Source organism: Sus scrofa, chromosome 17, assembly GCF_054392235.1.
Source record: "Sus scrofa isolate SSC_HxYL_T2T_F1_AM1 chromosome 17, Sscrofa_HxYL_maternal_Yorkshire_Landrace_v2.0, whole genome shotgun sequence".
NCBI classification, from domain to species: Eukaryota; Metazoa; Chordata; class Mammalia; order Artiodactyla; family Suidae; genus Sus; species Sus scrofa.
In genome coordinates this window covers 65429620-65449382 of record NC_139399.1, presented here as the reverse complement: position 1 = coordinate 65449382, position 19763 = coordinate 65429620, and positions in this window count along the sequence as shown.

Genomic DNA, 19763 nt, shown 5'->3' with positions numbered 1-19763 from the left:
GCAGGTGCCATGCACCTTGGTTTCCGTGGTGGCCAACAGCATGCGGTCTGTGGCCAGAATTCCTGGGGTTCACACCAGAGTTCTGCCAGTAATTAGCTGTGTGACCTCGGGCAAATTACCAGTCTCTCTGGGCCTCACTTGCCCTATCTTTAAGATGGAGATGGTAAAGTACTTGCCTCATAGGTTGTCAGGATGATTAAATGAATTAATTACGTGTAAAGAGCTTGGAATGGGGCCTGGCACATAGTAAGTGCTCAGTAAAAATTAAGCATCGTTATCACAAACACTACCGTTATTACTAGTAGCAGCAATAGTAGAGTAGTATTGTCTTTTAGTTGTGATGAAAATGTAGTTCAGTATAAGCATGTACTTAACACTCTGCCGAGTCCATTTCCATCACTGTGATCCTAAGTCTGTCATTATCTGGACCCCTTCCTGGAGTTTGCTACCTGTAACAGCAGCTTCACGTCCCTCGCATTTGGGAGTCTCACCCCTTTACGTCTCTGCAGCTGGCGCCTTCATCTCCCATACCGTGCTGTTTCAGCCTCATGCAGAATGCCACCTCCTCCTCCTGTCGGTGTGCCCCCCTCCTGGGGGCAGTCCCCCCCGCCAGAGTCTTCCTCTCCTCTGCCCACTCTATCTCTTGAAGCTTCTTATCCCTGCAGCTCCCAAGTCTGCGAGCGCTCACATAGAGTCTTCTACGGTGACCCAGCCTCCTGTTCAGACTCTGGTGCCTGAGAGGGCTGGACACATGGCTGCCCTTCAGCCCGTGGAGCCCGGAAGCCCTTCAGCACTGCAGCCACAGTAAAGCTAACGGGCCCTCTGAGGCCCCCACGGAGCACGCACAATGGTCAAGGCTCTGCTTAGCGTTCGTGTGCACTGAGTCTGTATAAAGGTCATTTGAGGTTAGTGCTCCTACTCTGTTCGTTTTACAGATCGGGAAACCGAGGCTCCGAGAGGTGAAGGAAAATCCCAGCTGGAAAGTGATGGAGCCGGGGTTTGGATCCAGGGCTGCCTTCCGCACTCCGGAGCTTGTCCACAGAGCTGGACTGTCGTCCCCCCCACCCCCCCCCGCCCCGCCCGGGGCAGGAGCCCTGCCAGTTCCCATCCCAGGTGGAAGCACTTTTGAGCCATCAACAAGTCCCGCAGAGGGAGGTGGCCCTCCACTCTCGGCCGTCCCAGCTCAGGCCTCCGGTCACGTCTCCTCTCTTCCCCGTGTCACGGCTGGTCCTGACATGCTCCCCGGAGAGGCAGGGAAGAGCCAAGACCCGCCCGGCTCAGATGCTCCCTAATAGAATTAGAATGTTCTTGTCAAGATGGATTTCTTTTGGGGCTAGCCAAGCAAGCCACGTACTCAGCTGCCAGAGGCGAAGGACAAACACGATGTGTCCTCACAGCTGACACTTTGTCTGCAGGGCTGGGAGGGCAAAGGGGCCTCCTATTTGCACTCTAAGTCCAATTTCACTGGAGGACTTTCGGTCATTTCTGACAGCTTTGGGCTATCATTTCTCCCCTTCCTCTGAGGCCACTCTCAGTGTCAGCCTGCAAGAGCCCTGTCGCTGGGACCTCTTTGGGGTCTGATCTGCCCATGATTGGGTGAGGGAGGTGCTGACGTGGGGGAGGCCCCCCTCGATAGTCTCCCTGGACCATCTTAGCATCACCTGCGTCATGGAATCCCACAGACCGTGGGGAGCGCTGGGTCAGAATTGCTCTTTCTGTTGGCCTTTCAATTCCGCCCCTGGCTGTCTTTGTGGATTTCCTTGGCCAACGTCAACCTGGACACGGCACAGCGGACTCCCTCTGGAGCACTAGGACAGGATGCTAATGAGGTCACCGCCAAGCTTCCAGGGACTTCAAAGAGAGGGGAGAAGCGGGAGGCAGCGGCTGAATTCCACCAGCCGAGGCTGCAGTGTGCAGATCCCCGCCTCCTGCGCACCCGTGACCCAGCACGGGGGGACAATTGCATATAAATCCGAGTTCTTTTTCTCCTTGTCCAGTGCTCTTCAGCCCCTCAAACACCCACCCCATTTTGCAGCCAGGAAAGTTGTCCACACTGTCCTGGGCCTGCGAGTTCCTGTCTCCATCAGCTATTTACTTGTCCTGCTGCTGCTGCTGCTTGAGCGTTTTACTGAGCCTGCTGAACCGTCCACCCCCGAGGTCACCGGGGGTGATGGTCACCGGCAAAGGGCATCCTCTTTTACCCAGGGCTGAGCTTTTCGCCACTCGCCCCAAAGCAGGCAAAATACAGGATGCCGGAGGCCCCCTCCCAGGTGGGCTAAGTGGGCTGGGGAGGTGTGTGTGGATGAGTGTGGACGCCGTGTGCCGGGGCGAGGCCTGTCTCCACCGCCATAAGGAGTCCACCTCCAGCTCAGCCTCAGCAGCCAGCCCTCTCTGCGGCTGTTTCAGAGCCCCCGTTAGAGCTTTCACTGCTGTGTGGTGGCATTCATTTGACCACAGGCGACAGCGTCACAAATATATTCCCTCTGGGACTCTTCTCCCTGCCCCTCTCATTCCAAAAATTCCTCATTTTCAAACAAATTATAAATTATTTCTCTTTGTGCTCCTGTCCATCTCTTTGCCTTTGCGCTGCTTGATTTTTCGTCCCATCGCAGCTGACATCATGTCACCTCTAACACTGCATCTAGCTGCCTGTCTCCTCCCGCTGGACGGGCAGCATCAGGTCAGAGGTCTAGCCGGTCTTTTGGCTGCTCCATTCTCTGTGTCTGGAATAGCACCCTGGGCCCGGCAGGAGCACAGCCAGGATTTCACGACCCCTTGCGAGGATCCATTCACTCAACATCCATCAGTGGAGGTCTCTCGATGTGTGTGGGGTCCTGCGGGGATGGGAACATCAGTGAAATGCAACACTCTCTGGAAGCTGGGTCAGATGCTATGCCGTGTGTGTTTCTCATCCATCGACGTGTTGGACAGGGGAGCGGTGGGGCCTGTGGTCGGAAAGACAGGCTGCACTGTCTGAAGGCCTGAGTTCGGGTCTGGCCCCAGCACTTGCTAGATCTGTGACCTTGGGAAGGTTGCTCAGGCTTCCTCTGCATCTGTTTCCTTCTCTGCAAACCACCTTCCGCTGGGGACAGCATTAGTACCTGTCTCACCAGGATGTCACCAAGATTAGATGAGACGACGTGTGGAACACACTTAGGAAGATGCCCAGGCTGCCGATATAGGCTCAGCCAGGCAGCCATCAGTAACCCTACAGCAGCCTGACCAAGCTGGAACCATGAGCAGATTTAGGAAGCTAAGCAAGCTGGTAAGAAGACAGAGCCAAACCAGCCCACCCTGACCCTCAGGAGCCTGCAGTTAGGGGAGCAGAGGAGACAGCTGTGCCAAAGCCTACACTGCACTTAAACAAGTCAGATGCGGCAAGGATACTTCATTTCTACCCTCAGATCCCAGTCCTTGCAGAAGGACCGACTCCAAAGCCTACACCCAGCTCACACCACGATACTCCATGACTTCCAGAACGCCTTGGACTGACCGATCTGTGTCATTTCGAGAGAATCCCAGTTATGCAAGGACACTTGGGGTGTGACCTCAGTGTCATGTGGTGGTAAGCATCTTACACAAATAGCAGGCTGTCTGAAGAGTGCTCTGTGACTGGAGAAAGCTGCAGGAATACAAACCACAGCCCAGGAGCAGCCCCAGTGATGGGCAGGGTGGGCCTGCTGCTCCAGGTCATCTGCAGGCCAAGTTCGGTGATGGCTTTCCTGGCATCCTCCAGCCGGGGTCCGCCCCTAGACTGTGTTCCGTCTCTGCTCTAAGAGCGTTTAGCTCTGGGACAGGGAGGGCAGGCAGCGTGGTCCCCACGTGCTTCTTGTTCATTAAGCCTGGGCGAAGCGCTAGCAAACGGCCTCACCCAGGAGAAGCTCCGGGCCGTGCCTGGCAAGCTGGAACCCGCCTTCGACTAAGCGCCCGTGAGGGGTAGTCATTACCCAACCCTGGCCTTTGAATCTTGCCGGTGGTGGTGTTTAGATTGTTAAAACCTGGCTGAGCAGGCAGGCATTTCGCTGGGGTGGGCCTCATTGGAAGAGTTAAGTCATCAGCTAGCAGTGCCTGCAGATGACTTCATTGGAGACGGCCCGGGAGAAGGCCTAGGGCCGATCTCCTCTAGACCTCAGGGTCACCAGTGGTCACGGGCATTAGCGGGCCATGGACTGGAGAGAGGCGGTTAAGGTTAATAACGGCAGTCAGCATGGATGCGTACTTCCTACGGGCTGTGCATTGTGCGTGGCATATTTGTAAGATTGATGAAGGGGAAGTATTGCCCTCATTTTTACAGAAAAGCAAAGCGAATCTCAGAGAGGTTAAGCAGTCTGCCTAGGTCACACAGCTGAGGTGCTTGAGATCTGATTCCAAATTCCATGCTCAGCCTTAACTGCTCCCCAATTCGTCCTCTTCGGAAAGCAGGAGAGAGGATGGCCTCTGATGAGGGAAGAGGAAGAAGAGACGGGATCAGGGGAAGGAAGGGTTTCAGGTGTTGGGTGAGGTTGGGTGACCTTGATGATTGGCTCCAAGCCTCCCAGAGGAGCCCGAGCCTGTTGGGCAGGAGTGTCAGCTGGCAGCCAGCTGCAGAACTCCGAGGGCGAATCACGGAGGTGTGGCGCTGAAGCAACTTAAAAAGCCACTTTGTGTGTCCTGTCTCAGGATCAGCAGGACTCCCTAGGTTGTAAGTGACAGAAAACCTAATCAAACCGGCGTAACAGTAGAATAAATATGGGCTCACTTACCTTAAAAGTGCAGCCAGTGGGAGTTCTCTTTGTGGCTTAGCAGTTAACGAACCTGACTAGGATCCATGAGGATTTGGGTTCCATCCCTGGCCTTTCTCAGTGGGTTAAGGATCCACAATTGCCGTGAGCTGTGGTGTAGGTCTCAGACACAGCTTGGATCCTGAGTTGCTGTGGCTGTGGTGTACGCCAGAGGCTGCAGCTCCGATTTGACCCCTAGCCTGGGAACCTCTATGTGCTGAGGGTGCAGCCCTAAAAAGAAAAAAAAAAAAAAAAGGAGCAGTCGATGGCTTCAGGCAAGGCTGTGTCCAGGTGCTCCAACAATGCTTTTCTCTGTGCTGTCTCCTTTTCCAGGTAGGCATTTTCCAAAAAAAGATAGTGGTCAGCAGCCCCAGGCTCAGGTGACCTTAGGCGTCACCAGTGGAAAGAAGTGCATCTCACAAGGGTTCCAGTGGCCCCTTGAGGACTGAGTGGCATTGATGCCGACTACCCTACCCTGGGTCCATCTGCAAGCTCAGGGCAGGCCAGCCATGTTCCAGAGCCTTACTTGTCCTGGTCCAGCACATCCTTCTTGGCTCAGCGAGGTAAATGTTCTTATTCCCATTTTACAGAGGGGAGAAAGAGGCTTAGGGAAACTACGGGAGGACCTTGCCCTTGATCACCCAGCCAGAGCCGCAGAGCTGGGACCTGTAGGCTCTGGAGGAGACCACACACAGTGGCTGCAACGTGCTGCCCGCCGGCTGCATCTCCCACGTGTCTCCGCAAGTACTCCTGCTCCTCATGGCTGAAGATGAGGACTTTTCATACAACGTGGGCCCTAATCCCAGGGCCCTGAGCAAGCTGGGGCTCCGTGGACCACACGGTGTCTTGTCCACCACCAGCGGAGCATCTGGCTGTACTGGACTCTGGAGAGGCGGCAAATTGGGTCTTCACCATTGTAAGTTCCACAGAGATTTTTTAAAATAGTTTTTGTTTGTCCGTTTGTTTAAAAATTGAGGTGAAGCGTTTTTGAGCACAAGCCACCATTCTTCTTGCTTGCCATAACCCTTTCTCAGCTCCAAAAAAATTCACATGAAATTCGTATGATGTAATTAACTGTTTGTTTTTGTTTTTGTTTTTGTTTTTTTGAGGGCTGCACCTGCGGCACATGGAGGTGCCCAGGCTAGGGATCAAATCAGAGCTATAGCCGCTGGCCTACGCCACACGGGATCCGAGCCATGTCTGCAACCTAAACCACAGCTCATGGCAACGCTGGATCTTTAACCCACTGAATGAGACCAGGAATTGAAGCCACATCCTCAAGGATTCTAATCGGGTTCATTAACCACTAAGCCATGACAGGAACTCTGATATAATTAACTCTTTTCCAGTGAAAAGTTCGGTGGCCTTTAATACAGCCACAGTGTTGTGCGTCCATCACCGCTATTCATCACTCCAGGTAGAAACCCCACACCTGCAAGCAGTCTCTCCCTGTTTCCCCTCTTCCTCCAGCCTTTGGCAACCGCAGTTCTACTCTCTGTCTTTATAGATTTGCCAGTTCTGGATATTTCATAATGGAGTCACATAGCATGTGATCTTTTGTGTCTGGCTTCTCTCAGCATATTATTTTCAAAGTTCATCCGTGTTTAGCATGTATCAGGACTTCCCTCCTGTTTATGGCTGAATAATAGTCCATGGTATGGCTGTTCCACGATTTGTTTATATATTCATCAGTGGATGGACATTTGGGTTGTTTCCACTGTTGGGCTATTGTGAGTGGTGCTACTCTGAACATCTGTGTTCTGTGGGTTTTGGGGGGGTTTCAAATTGAATTTGTTTTCAGTTCTTTCATGTCCATAGCTATGGATGGAATTGGTGGCTCATACGGTGATTCTATGTTTAACTTTTTGAGGACTTGCCGAACGGTCCCGGAGGACTTTAATTTTAGTTGAGTTACAACTTTTACATCGGGGCGCAGGCTGATGCCTTTGTCCATGTGTGGGGACCGTTTCCGTCCCCTGAGGGTGCTTCCTCAGTTGAATTCCCAGGTGCTGCTCTCCCCGCCCCCAGCTTCACCACGGATCAGCTCTGGGACTTCACGTAAACAGGACCTCCCAGCACATTCTCTTTTGGCATCTCTTTCTCTGCCCAGTGTCCACGAAGTTCGTCAGTGTCGTGTACTAGTTTATTTTGTATTGCCATTTAGTATTCTACTGTGTGAACGTGCCCTAATTTACCCATCCATCCTCTTTTTTTTTTTTTTTTTTTTTTGTCTTTTGTCTTTCTAGGGCCGCACCCGAGGCATATGGAGGTTCCCAGGCTAGGGGTCGAATCGGAGCTGTAGCCGCTGGCTACGCCACAGCCATAGCAATGCCAGATCCTTAACCCACAGAGCGAGGGATCAAACCTGCAACCTCGTGGTTCCTAGTTGGATTCGTTTCTGCTGCGCCACAAGGGGAGCTCCCATCCTCTTTTTGAGGGACATTTGGGTTGTTTCCAGTTCTTGGCTCTTAGGAACAAAGCTGCTTTAAGCCGTCCTGTGCTCGTCTTTTGTGGGGTTTTGCTCACGTTCTCCTGCACAAGCCACCAGGAGAGTGGCCAACACAGGGAGGCACGGGCTTCGCTTTAGCAGATGCTGCACAAAGGCTTCCAAAGTGCACAGCTTTCTGGCCAGCAATGCATGAGCTTTCCAGTTGCTCCATATTCTCACTGACACTTGATCTTTTAAGTGTTTGGTTTTTTTAAAGCTATCTCAAAAGAATTTCAAGAGTAATTAAAAATTGCTGAACACTTTGCATAGCTATGATACTCACAGTGTTTAAAATTCAAAAGCTATATAAATGTAAACAAGTCTTTCTCCCGCCCAAGCCTCTGTCTACCCAATTCTCATTCCAACAGGAAAATCCTGTTAGTATTTCATTGTTCATCCTTCCAGATATTTCTATAGATAAAAGCCAATGCGAATATGTATCTCCCCCAATTTTAACACAAAAGGTTGACTATTATGCATACTTTCTTCATCTTGCTTTTTCCTTCTAATAACCATCTCCTAAAAATCTTATTTTAATCCATGAAGAAATTCACTAAGTGGATGCGTTATCACTAGTCCCGCCCCCGCACACCCCCCCCCCCGTTAGTTAGATTTAGATTCTGGTTGATCTTTTGCTGCTAAAAGAGAACTGCATTTAATAACCTGATACGAAAAATGATCTTTTGCTCCTGTGCAAGAGGAGATCTCTAGGATTAGCTCCGAGCGGTGGGGTGGCTGGGTATGTGAACTGGGCTTTGATAGCTCTTGCCAAATCACCCTCCAGAGGAAGTGTGTCACCAGGAACACATGGGAGCCTCACCAGCACAGTGTTTCGGCCCATCCTGGGTCTCCCTGGTGAGGAGGAGGAGGGGCAGGGGCAGAGGGCATCTTCCAGTAGAGCTGGTCCTCTTCAAAATCTCTCCTGGGAGTTCCCTGGTGGCTCAGCAGGTTAAGGATCGAGTGTTGTCACTGCTGTGTCTCTGGTCACTGCTGTGGTGTAGGGTCAGTCCCTGCCCTAGGAACTTCCACAAGCCTTGGGCGCAGCAAGATAATAATAACAGTAATAATAGAGAAGGTTTTCATGTGTCCTGCTGCTCCCAGTCGCTGGCCCTAAGAGGAGGGACTTTCCCAGCCCTGTTGTCCCCACTGAGCATCCGAGGCTGCCAGCAGCTCTGGGACAGGCAAGACCTGTGCCCAAGTCTCCACCATTGAATCACCCCCCCACCCCCCGGCAGTGAAATGCAAAGGGCTGACCAAGTCTCCACCAGTGGAGCAATTCATTTCTTCACGGGGAAGTTTGCATCTGGCTTTACCCTGCCAGGCGGATTTTCCTCATTTTCCTTTCACGTGCTCTTTTGAGTCACAAGATCAAATCTAGACATTATAATCAGTTGGCTCCCTAAGAAACAGACCTCAGCAGGAGTAATTACAGGAACACTCCTTAAGATGCTGCTCTTTAAGGAAGTCCAAGTTTCCTTTTTATGGGAAAATTTTCAAAGATAGAAAAGTGGAAAAATTGCATAGCGAATACCCTTATCTTCATAGCCTAAGTGTCACAATTAACCTTTTTACTCAACTCGCTTTTTCTCCCTGTCTGTCCGACTCCCCATCCCTCTCTCCACCCATCATCCCTGTCTGATTTTTTTGGAATCATTTCAAAGTGAGTTGCAGACATTAGTCTAAGGAAGTTTCAGTTTTAATAGTTATTGTGAAAAGTTTTAGATAAATGCTGACATTTAATAGGTTGAGGTGTTGCAGGATGAGGGTGGATGGAGAGTTCTTTTACTCACTCGTTTACATTTTGGAACTCTGTGTTGTCATAGTCTTCTGAGACAAAGCCTGTCTCTCTCCCAGCTCCTCCAGAGGGTACAGCTACCAGATTTTTGACCCAGGAATTTTAGAGTTTTCGGTGTTAAACGTGTGAGCTAAAAATTGCCATTCACATCATCCATTCATTCATTCATTCACTTCATTTATTCATTCAAAAACACAGGTTAAGGTCCTTTTAGGAGTGAGGCTCTGTTCAAAGTAGTCGCAGGCATCTCAAGACTAGAACAGGTGAGCAGTGTGTTGTATGTGGAAGATGCTCCATCGGTATTTGTTGGGCAATGAAATGAATCTCTAAAGAGCTTTGTAGCCATGCCGTTCTCGGATGTTGGTTGGTTGATTTATTGGGGGATGTGTGTGATAGTTTCAACATATAATGATGAGTTTAAATTCCAGATTTTACGACTTATAAAAACTGTGATATGTGTAAAAAGACGTACATATGATTAACTTGTAAATCCTCCCATTGACAGTTTGTGTGGTTTGGGATAAATTACCCAAGTCTCAGAGCCTCGGGTTCTTGACTTCTGTATAAAGGGAGCTAACAGCCTAACCCATAGACTCATTCGGGAGATGAAATAAAATGAACCTTAGAAAGTACTGGGCACACAGTGCCTGCCCGTAGAAAGCCCACAGCAGCACTCACCCTGGTTATGCTTATGAGCCGGACAGCTGTGTCATCTCGTCCATCTGAATGGTTGGGGGGAAGGAGTGGCCAAGGGAAATGCACAGGAAAGGAGGACCCCCTGTCCCGCCTGGAAGCAGCCGCATCTCAAGGTGGAGGAGCCTGGTGTGCCAGCTCCGAAGTCTCCCTGGTCTGAGCAGCCCGTGGTCTCTCTAGGTGGCCAGAGGGGGCTGACACTGGATACTGCAGGTCCCATTCCGTCTGAATAGCAGAGCGTCTCCTAGCCCAGCCTGCACGTCACCTAGGTCAAAGTCACACTTGATGTACTGAGGTTCCTTTTGCAAAGTATGTGACAGCCCTTTCCAGGTCACTGCAGTGGAATTTGACCCCTGGATCCCAGCTCTCCCACTTCTCCCAGGGTCAGACTTCTCCCCAGTCTGTTCCCACCCGCCTCTGAGAAGCTCAGCCTCCGCCCTCCTCTGACCAGTGCAATTATGGCCTGTTGCATTTCAGTGTGTTTTCATTATTGTATTATTATTTGGGGATCACAAAAGCCATATAGTCTCATTGTAAAAATACTGAAACATGCATGTCAAAGTAAATCCCTTTCCCCAGAAATCAGCAGTTTGTGAAAACTCTCTTAGACATTTTTTTTGCATGTCCTGACAATATTTTTTAAACAAAAATGGGATAACACTATGCATATTATTTAGTCATCTCCTTATTTATTTATTTATCTATTTATTTTGCTTTTTAGGACTGCACCTGCGGCATATGGAAATTCCCAGGCTAGGGGTCCAATTGGAGCTACAGCTGCCGGCCTACACCACAGTCACAGTAACTCCAGATCTGAGCCACGTCTGCAACCTACACCACAGCTCATGGCAATGCCGGATCCTTAACCCACTGAACAAGGCCAGGGATCGAACCCGCAACCTCATGGTTCCTAGCCAGATTTGTTCCTGCTGCGCCACGACGGGAACTCCAGTCATCTCCTTTTTAAACATTAGGTACATCTTGAATTTCATTCCAGATCAAGTCATTGTGTTTTGACGGCTGCAAGGAACGCGTTATAGGATGACCCACGGTCTGTTACTCCTTCCCTAGGGGTAGACGTTTAGGAGGCTTATCGTTCTTTGCTGTTATAAATATCGCTGCCATCGCTGCCTGATGCCTGTATTGTGAGGCGCCTGAGGAGTCAGAAAACTGAACGTCGGAACTAGCATCGGAAAGGTAGAATCCTTGAGTCAAATTAGCCATCGCAATACTAATCAAGCACTGACTCGGTCCTGGGCGTTGTCTAAGGTGCTTTCTGTTTATTAGTCAGTTTAATCCTTACCGTCGTCTGTGACACAGTCCCCATTAGTCCCGTTTACAGCTGTGGAAACTGCATCACAGGGAGGTTAAGCATTTCTAATCACACAGCTGGTGAGAAGGCGTTCTAAACATGGAGCTGTATTCCAGCCTTGACCTCCAGAAAGGCCGAATCGGGCGTGCCTTGCCTCCAGGCCTTGAGGACCACAGCTCACTACCAGAGGTTTACCAGTGCTCCATGCATCGTCCCATGAACCTCACAACCACCCCACGAAGCAGGAACTGTGATTACGCCCCTCCACTGACCGGGGAGCAAGACGCAGAGGTTAAATGGTTGCTTCAGATCCCCCAGATCTTGGGAATTAGGACGTCTGTTGAACAAATTAAAGAAAACTTACATACAGATGGTCTGAAGAAGTCCATGGCCACCCAAGGGGCTCCTGGACCCCTCAGGGAGCCCCCTCCCCAGGCGTTCCCCGCATGTGTCGTTGAGGGAGTTGTGTAGTTGGTGGCTGGAGGTGACATGCCTTTGGAGGTCCTTAGGGGCGGCTGGGATGACTTGGACACAGAGCTGGGTGGCACTTCATGCACAGAAGGGCAAGGCTCTTCCAGGGCGAGGCTCTGATGTCCTTAGAAGGGCCGGGGGCAGAGAACCCCTGCAAAGGCGACAGAGGGGAGCCACCCTTCCTCTTGCAGAAGGCAGTCTGGCAAGTCCTTTCTGGGAGTTTCCAGCACTCCTGGAACGGCCACCTCCACGCCCCTCCCCGCCCTCCCCATCCATCCTCTGTCCCCTCCACTGCACACTGCATACATGCCCCCCACCCCCCAAGTCCCTTTGTGGCCTGCAGAGGTCCATGTCTAGGTGAGGCCACTCGGTCACTCACACCTGAGTGTCAATTGCTTTACTCAGCTAATTAGATTGGCACCTTGCCTCCTGGATGCCTGCCCTCCCCCTGCCCCCCAGAGCTTATCAGAGGGGAGACAGACCTATTTCTGAGGGAGAGCGCCTGAGGCTGATGGGGGTGGGGGACCAGGCGGGGAACCTGGAGACTGAGCTGCCTCGGGGAGTTCCAGGAGGAAGGGAGCGGCTGGAGTGAGGGGGGTGCCACGTCCAAGGAAGCTGGAGTGGACGGAGGATGGCTTGGAGGAGGGGGAATGGCTTGGGCCACCGCACAGCCCTCGGGGTGGCAAGGCCACTGCCTGCACTGTGTCAGGAAGGGCCACGGCTGCCCTGCCAGGCCGTGAACTGCCCCCCGCAAGCCACAGGTCCTGGGTGCCCAGCTTCTCTGCGGATACTTTTTTTTTGTCTTTTTTTCTGGCCGCACCTGCAGCGTAAGGATGTTCCCAGGCTAGGGGTCGAATCGGAGCTGTAGCCGCCGGCCTACACCAGAGTCACAGCCACAGCAATGCCAGATCCGAGCCTCGTCTGTGACCTACGCCACAGCTCACAGCAGTGCTGGATCCTTAACTCACTGAGCAAGGCCAGGGATCGAACCTGCATCCTCATAGTCCTGTTCTTAACCTGCTGAGCCACAGCGGGAACCCCTTATCTGTGGATTTTTGTATCTCCTCTGGCACATCTTCACCCACTCCCTGCCCACTTTCTTTTCACTCTCTGGGGTAAAGACAGCAAGCTCTGGGGTGGGGTGGCACCCCGAGAAGCCGCCTGGTATCCCCACCTGCATGGTCAGGTCCACACTGCTCGGCATGATGGGCCTGGGACCTGACGGTCCTTCCTCCTCAAACACCCCCACATGTCCCTCGCACCCCAGCTCCAGCTGCGCCCAGTTTCTCCTCCAAACAAGCCCTTCTGTCTTCCTGGAGGCCCCTCTGCCGGCCAGGGACAGGTAGGATTACCCCTTCCTGAGACAGCCATCTCCCTGACTCATCCTCCCCCCTGGGTGGGGTACCTTTCTGTGAATTTGTAAAAGAAAAAAAAAATTTCTTTAAAGACACCTCTGTGCCATGACCATGTGAGATGTTGCAGGAGGGTAGCAGGGCGGGGGGTTGTGGCGGCAGGGGGGGTGCAGGGACTCTGTGCTGTTGCTGCAACTTTGCTGCAAGTTTACCACAACTTCCAGAACAAAATGTTTACAAGGAAAAGGGCCCATTCCTCCCAACCGTCCCGTCCTGCTGTGGGCTTGATTTCAGGCCCCACTGGTCCCCTGGGCAGGGCAGCCTGTGTGACTGGCCCTGTAGGTCCTTTGGGTCAGGGTCTCTCCTTTGTCCGCCCTCCAGCCCCCTGTGGCGTCCGCGGGTACAGAGTGGGGCCTGGTCGGGGAGCTACTCAGAATACACACATGTTGGCTCACTGATGCTCCTGGTCGGGGCTTCTCAAAACTTTAACATCATCAGTTTGACCTGTAACCTGGCATTTGAAACCACTTTGCTCAGTGTCTCTGCATCAGAAAGCAGAGCCTGAGACACTGGGTCACGAGCCTGTGATTTCCCGAGCATGTGTGTCCAGGGCAGCTGGACAAGGCAGGAAGATGCCAAGCTTGGGGTGGTTTCCAGCACAATGCCAAGCTCAGGATCCAACCTCTTGGGAGCTCTGGAGTGTGAATGACCCTCGGGGCTCAGCCTGCAGAGGCCGGGCTGGACTTGGGCCACTGGCTCAGGGCTGCTGGGACATGGGTGGTTGTTTTCTGTGCCTGTGAAGGAGCAGCTGCCCAGCTGCCATCCTCTGAAGAGAGTGAAGGTTTCCAGGGCCTTGGAGAGTCGGGAGGAGAGCACAGAATCTGAAAGCCCTCGGCAGATGCTGGCACTTGGGGTGTGCAGGACAGACCGTCAGGAAGGGACGGTGACTCTCAAATGGGGGAGGGATGTGCCGGAACCCACGAGCCTGAGCTGGAGCCTGGGGAGATGGACGGGAACTCATGCTGGTCCTCAGCCCCTCTGGCTGTGGTGGGAGGGGGTCTTACCCCGGCCCCCCGGGACCTTCACCAAGGAGCTGAACACACATCTGGCCAAGAAGCCAGAGGAGCTGAAGGAGGAGCCAGGGGAGGGGGGGATCGATGGCAAGCAGTTATGGGTCAAATGGTGTCCTCCCAGAAGATGTGCTGAAGTCTTAACCCCCAGGATCTCAGGGCGTGTCTAATTTGGAGAGCAGGTGGATGCAGATCTTATTTGGTACTTGGTGGAGGTAATGAGATGATGTCATGTTGGAGGAGGGTGGACTCCTAGTCCAGTGGGCTGGGTGTCCTTGAATGGGGATGTGAACTTGGACACAGATACACAGAAGGAAGATGAGGTGACGGTGGAGACAGAGACCGGAGGGATGCAGCCACAAGCCAAGAGATGCCAGGGCCACTGGCAGCTTCTCCCTAAAGGCTTCGCATACCTCGATTTTGGGTATCTGGCCTCCATCACTGTGAGAGATTAAATTTGTGTCATTTTAAGCCATCTAAGGTTTGGTACTTGGGTGTAGCAGCTGCAGGAAATGAATGCAAATCCCCCACCCAAGCTCCAGCGGAGAAGGGCGTTCCAGGAGACGTGGCCTGGCCACGTCTGCACATCGGAGCCACCCAGCCTCTCAGACAAACGTCACCACCTGAGCTGGGTCCTTGCCCAGCTCTTGGTGCCATTCATGCACGACTAAGTCACTTTGGGTTGTGAGGCATCCTTGCCCGGCTCCCCCAGGAACCGTTTACTCCGGCAGACCAGGGCTCTCTCTGGTTGCTTCTCTTAGTTGTCTCAGGCCTAGCAAAGTGCCGGGCATGTTTTAGGGCTTCTTGTAACTGACCAAAGGGGTCGGGGTTCGAGGGGAGAGAGGAGTGGCCCTCACGAGGCTGGCATCACAGCCCCGTCGGTAGGAGTGGGGTCTCCTCTTCCGGGACCCGTCCTGGTCAGCAGATGCCATCTCAGAGAAAACCCAGCTCTTCTTCCTCGCTCCTTTGGACAGATAGCCCCAAACCCGGGTTAATTATCAGGACAGTAATAACCTTTCGGATGATTTACGGTTTGGAGGGATTACCCGCCAGTGGTGGTAGAGCTGATAGGCGTTTATTACCTACTTAACCATTTAGGTTGAACAAAAAAGGAAAGCCTGGATGCACAAAAGGTGATGAATGTTTCTGTTAAAACACCCTGTTAACATGAGTCATTAACACGACAAAGAACGGCCTGGTCTCCTGACACCAGCCAGGAGGTTGGAAGATCCCACCAGACCTGCACTCTTGGGGGGCTGCAAGAATGCGGGGGATTTGCTTCTGCTCTGTTTGGGGTGGGGGTGGGGGGCACATTTGTACAGGTCTTAAGCCGGCTGCTTTGTGGGATTCGGGGTTTTTTTAAGAACCCTGACCTGTGTTCACCTCTGGTAGCAGCACGACAAGGCGTATGGGGAAGGGAGTAGCTATCAAAAGAATCCCAGAGCTGTCCTGAAAATCTGCTCCTTATTGAATCATTTCTAGACCGCAGAGTCCAGTAAGGGGCTCCCGACTGGGCCGTCTGATGCTGGTGTGGGTCACTCCGCAGCTGACACAGCACGGTGGATAAGAGACCTTTAATGAGTGGCCATGTGGCAGAAAGTGACCGCGGTGGAGTGGCCGCCAGCTGGGGTTGGGCAGTGGGAAGGGGGCTGTAGGCCGGCCTGGCTTTGAGTCCTCGCTCTACCCACCCTCGCTGTGTGATCTTGAAGAAGTGACTTCTCTCGGAGCTTCAGTTTCCTTGCCTGTAAAGTGGGCTGACACGTGGACCTAGCTCCAGGATGGTCGCAAGGCTTCAGTGAGAGAAGCCCAGCGGAGCTCTTGCATCAGGTCACGCGTGGTGTGCAGCGCAGTGCCTGGCACAAGCCGATGCCAAATAAAGGAGCTCTGGGGCTGTCTCCAGGCTGTGTCACGACATTCCCAGTTCAGCCAAGGTACCCTCTGGCCTGTGCGCTCCAGGATCAGCCCTTCTGTGGAGTTCTGCCAGCTTGTTACTGGTTTTTAAATTTTTCTTTTAGTATATAGCTGACGTTTATCCCATCCCACCTGGTCTTTCCCCCTTGATTCTCACCTCGGCCCCACGAGGTTTGTATTGTCCTTAGCTCCATTTTCCGGATGAGGAATGTTGAGGCTCAGAAAGGGTTAAGTGGCTCACCCAAGGACACGTGGCCAGGAAAGGATGAGTGCCCAGTTCGCGCCCTAATCTGTCTGAATCTTTGTCTTTGGTATTTGCAAATGTGTCTTGCCAGCTGGGAGAGGCAGGAAATGGGCGAATTTCTTAAGGAATCACGTACCAGAATCTTTCATGCCCTTTATCTCAACGAATTACCATGGCAGCACTTCAAAGCAGGTGTTTTATTAGTCTTGATTTATAGCTGCTTGCTCATAGAGTGTTAGTCCTTCGGTACAAGGAGTGTCTTTGGGGAGGCAGGCAGGCTTTGGGGCAAACCACTTTGGGGTTCGGCTTTGCTCTGGAGCTGTGTGACCCAGGATAAGTTGTTTAACGTCTCTGTGCCTCAGCTTCGCCATCGGTAAACCTGGCACCTACCTCGAGGATGGTTTGAGACTCAATGACTTTCTGTCTCCACGCGGGGCTCATGGTCAGGGCTCCGTATCTGTTTCCTGAGATGATTTGGCAGCGACAGGCTGGACTCTGGCGGCCCAGGCCCCGGTTATTGCTTAGCGGGTGACAGTGACCTCCAGGGTTTCTTCTAGTAGAAACTGCCCAAGCTGCTCTGATCCCATTTGATCGCAACTCCCCAAAGCACACCTCCCCATTTCCCTTTTATTTGAAGATGAAATTCATATCTCTGCTATCTACTATGGACGTGTCTGAGAGTAAAAACAAAAAATTAAAAGCCTGGAATTTAAAACCCACAAACCTTTGAAGCTACAGCCAATTGAAAAAATTGCCGTCAACTGTAGTCACTCATGTTTATCACCGAGAGGAAAAAAAAAAAAAAAAAAGGTTCACTCCAAACAAAGGCGCTTACCGGGGAGAGGGAAAATATGAGAAGTATTTGGTCAAATGCTTCATTTGCTCCCAAGCCTGCCTCTGAGCAGCTTAACCAGCAAAGAAGGCATTTCACCCACGGGGGGCTTGGCCTCTCCCCCAACCCCAGGAAGTTATTAAGTTGAAAATAATTAAGGTTGCTAAGTGATTTCACCTCTTGTGAAACTGCTAGAAAGGAATCTCGTTGTTGTTTAATTAAAAAATGAAGAAGGGAAAGAAGGAAGGAAGGAAAGAGGAAGGAGGGGTGGGGGAGGGACGGGGAAGGGGCGAATCGAAGCCAACAATGAGGTGTGCTTAGAGGACGGGGCTCTCAACAACATCTCTTCTTATCACCGAATGAGTGCATTTCCCACTCGGCTGGAAGGTGGTCCCTACCATGGCGCCCGCCCCCCGCCCCCTGTTGCTCCTACCCCTTGCTGGCACCTCTATTTTGGCAGTTGTCTCTTTCCTGCACCCAGGAGAAAACAAAGGGATTTTGAAGTTCTCCTGGCATCACATGCCAGCTTCTTCTAAAGGCACAAAGGGTCCCAGTTAGAACGCAGAGCAGAAGTTCTGGACTCAGCCCTGCTCCAGTGTTTCCCAGTTGTGCGGCCTGGGGAAAGGTCCTTGGCTTTGGCTTGACCGTGATTTTATATCTCCGCAAAACAGGATCGGTAACATACTTGTTCTGGCCACATATTTAGACTGGACTCTTTTTTTTTTTTTTTTTGTCTTTTTGCCATTTCTTGGGCCGCTCCCGCGGCATATGGAGGTTCCCAGGCTAGGGGTCAAATTGGAGCTGTAGCCACCTACCTATACCACAGCCACAGCAACACGGGATCCGAGCCGCGTCTGCGACACACACCACAGCTCACAGCAACTCCAGATCCTTAACCCACTGAGCAAGGCCAGGGATCAAACCCGCAACCTCATGGTTCCTAGTCGGATTCGTTAATCACTGAGTCACAACAGGAACTCTTGGACTCTGTTTTTTAAAAGGTCAAAATGGCCAAATAGCATAATTTCACAAGGTCTACCCAAATCAGTTAAAAAAGAAAGAGCACGGGAGTGTTTTGGAAATGCATTAGTCTTGTACTGATGCAAGGCTTTAACTCACTCCACAAGCAGTCACTAAATGTCTTTGAGATGCCAGCACTGGGCTAAGTCAGCATGTCCTGTGGACACTGCTTAATCCTTGCAACAACCTCAGAGATGGATGCACTTGCTTCTCCTTTTATGGATGAGGAAACTGAGGTGCATATAGCCAAAATCACATACCCCAAGACGTTTAACAGAACGTAGAGCAGCCAGAATTTGAACTCGAGCAGCCTGGCCTCGGAACCCAAAAGCTATTCCTCATTAATTAATCAATCATCAGTTATTTCAAAAAATCTTTATATTCACTCGGTAAATATTTTTGAGTTTTTTAAATGGTGCAGGCATTGTTCTAGGCATTAGGAATACAGTGATAAGGAAGATAAAGTCCCTGCTCCCCTGGGGAGAGAAAGACAACATCCAGCAGATGGATACAAAGTATTACAGATAATGGTAGTAACAGGAAGGAAGATAAGGGGGGAGGTGGATAGGCTATCATATGGTGGGAAACTCTTAAAATCTTTGGAATTTTCTGAGTAATAGGAGTGATCGGAGCATCTTTTTGTTATAAAATTTTGGTCTTTGGCTCTGGTTCCTGACACAGAGCTCCTAAATCCTTTGGAATTTCGTGATAGGAACATATTTTGCTCTAATGGGGTGACTCTTGGCAGATCCCTAAATAGCTTCATGATGGAGCCAGGTCACCAGAAAGACCACATCTTGATTAGAAGCTTGGTACTTTCAGCCCTATCCCCCAACCTCAGAAGGAGGGAGAGGGGCTGAGGATTGAGTTAAGAATTGATTATGCTTATGTGATGAAACTTCCATGAAAAAAAAAGCCCTAAATGATGATGCTAGGGAGCTTCCAGGGTAGTGAACATATCTACATGCTGGGAGGGTGGTACACTCCAGCTCCACGGGGACAGGAGCTCCTGGTTTGACTCTTCCAGACCTTGTCCTGTGTACCTCTTTGTCTGGCTGTTCATTTTTACTCTATAAGATCCTGTATAATAAATCAGTAAATGTAAGTAGTGTGCCCCTGAATTCTGTAAGCAGTTATAGCAAAGTATTGAACCTGAGGGGAGGGGGGTCATGGGAACCCCCAGTTTATAGCTTGCTGGTCAGAAGTACAGGAGGTCCAGGACTTGTGATCAATATCTAATGTCAGGGCCGTCTTTTGGGACCAAGCCCTTAACTAGTGGGATCTAATTCCAGGTAGTTAGTGTCAGGATTGAATTGAATTGTGGAATATCCAGTGGGTATTCATAGAGTTGGAGAATTGGTTGGTGTAGGAAAAAAAAAAAAAAAAACCATACGCACATTTGGTGTCAGAAATGCCGGAAGCAGAAACAGAGCATATAGTTGGTGTCAGAAGTGGGATTTGTTGGAACAGCCCCAGCTCATAGAAACATGTGGCTTGAGAAGGGAGAGGATGAACGAATGGGGATGAGGAATTTTTTTTTTCAAGCATCCACACTTTTATTTTATGCATCTGTTCATGTATACACAAAGTGGGAACCTAGATGTCCCTCCTTCTCAGGTTAGGACAGAAGCCTGCTTATTGAAGCTTTTTCCTCCCCCCTCCCCGTCAAGTTTCTTATGCTACATTTTATCTGTTTTTTTCCAGTGTATAGAACTGAATGCTGAGTACACTTATTTACTAATGAAATTAACCAGGGCTACTAGTTTTCCTCTGAGCCTACTTTTGGATGGATCCCATAGCTTGGCATATGGCTAT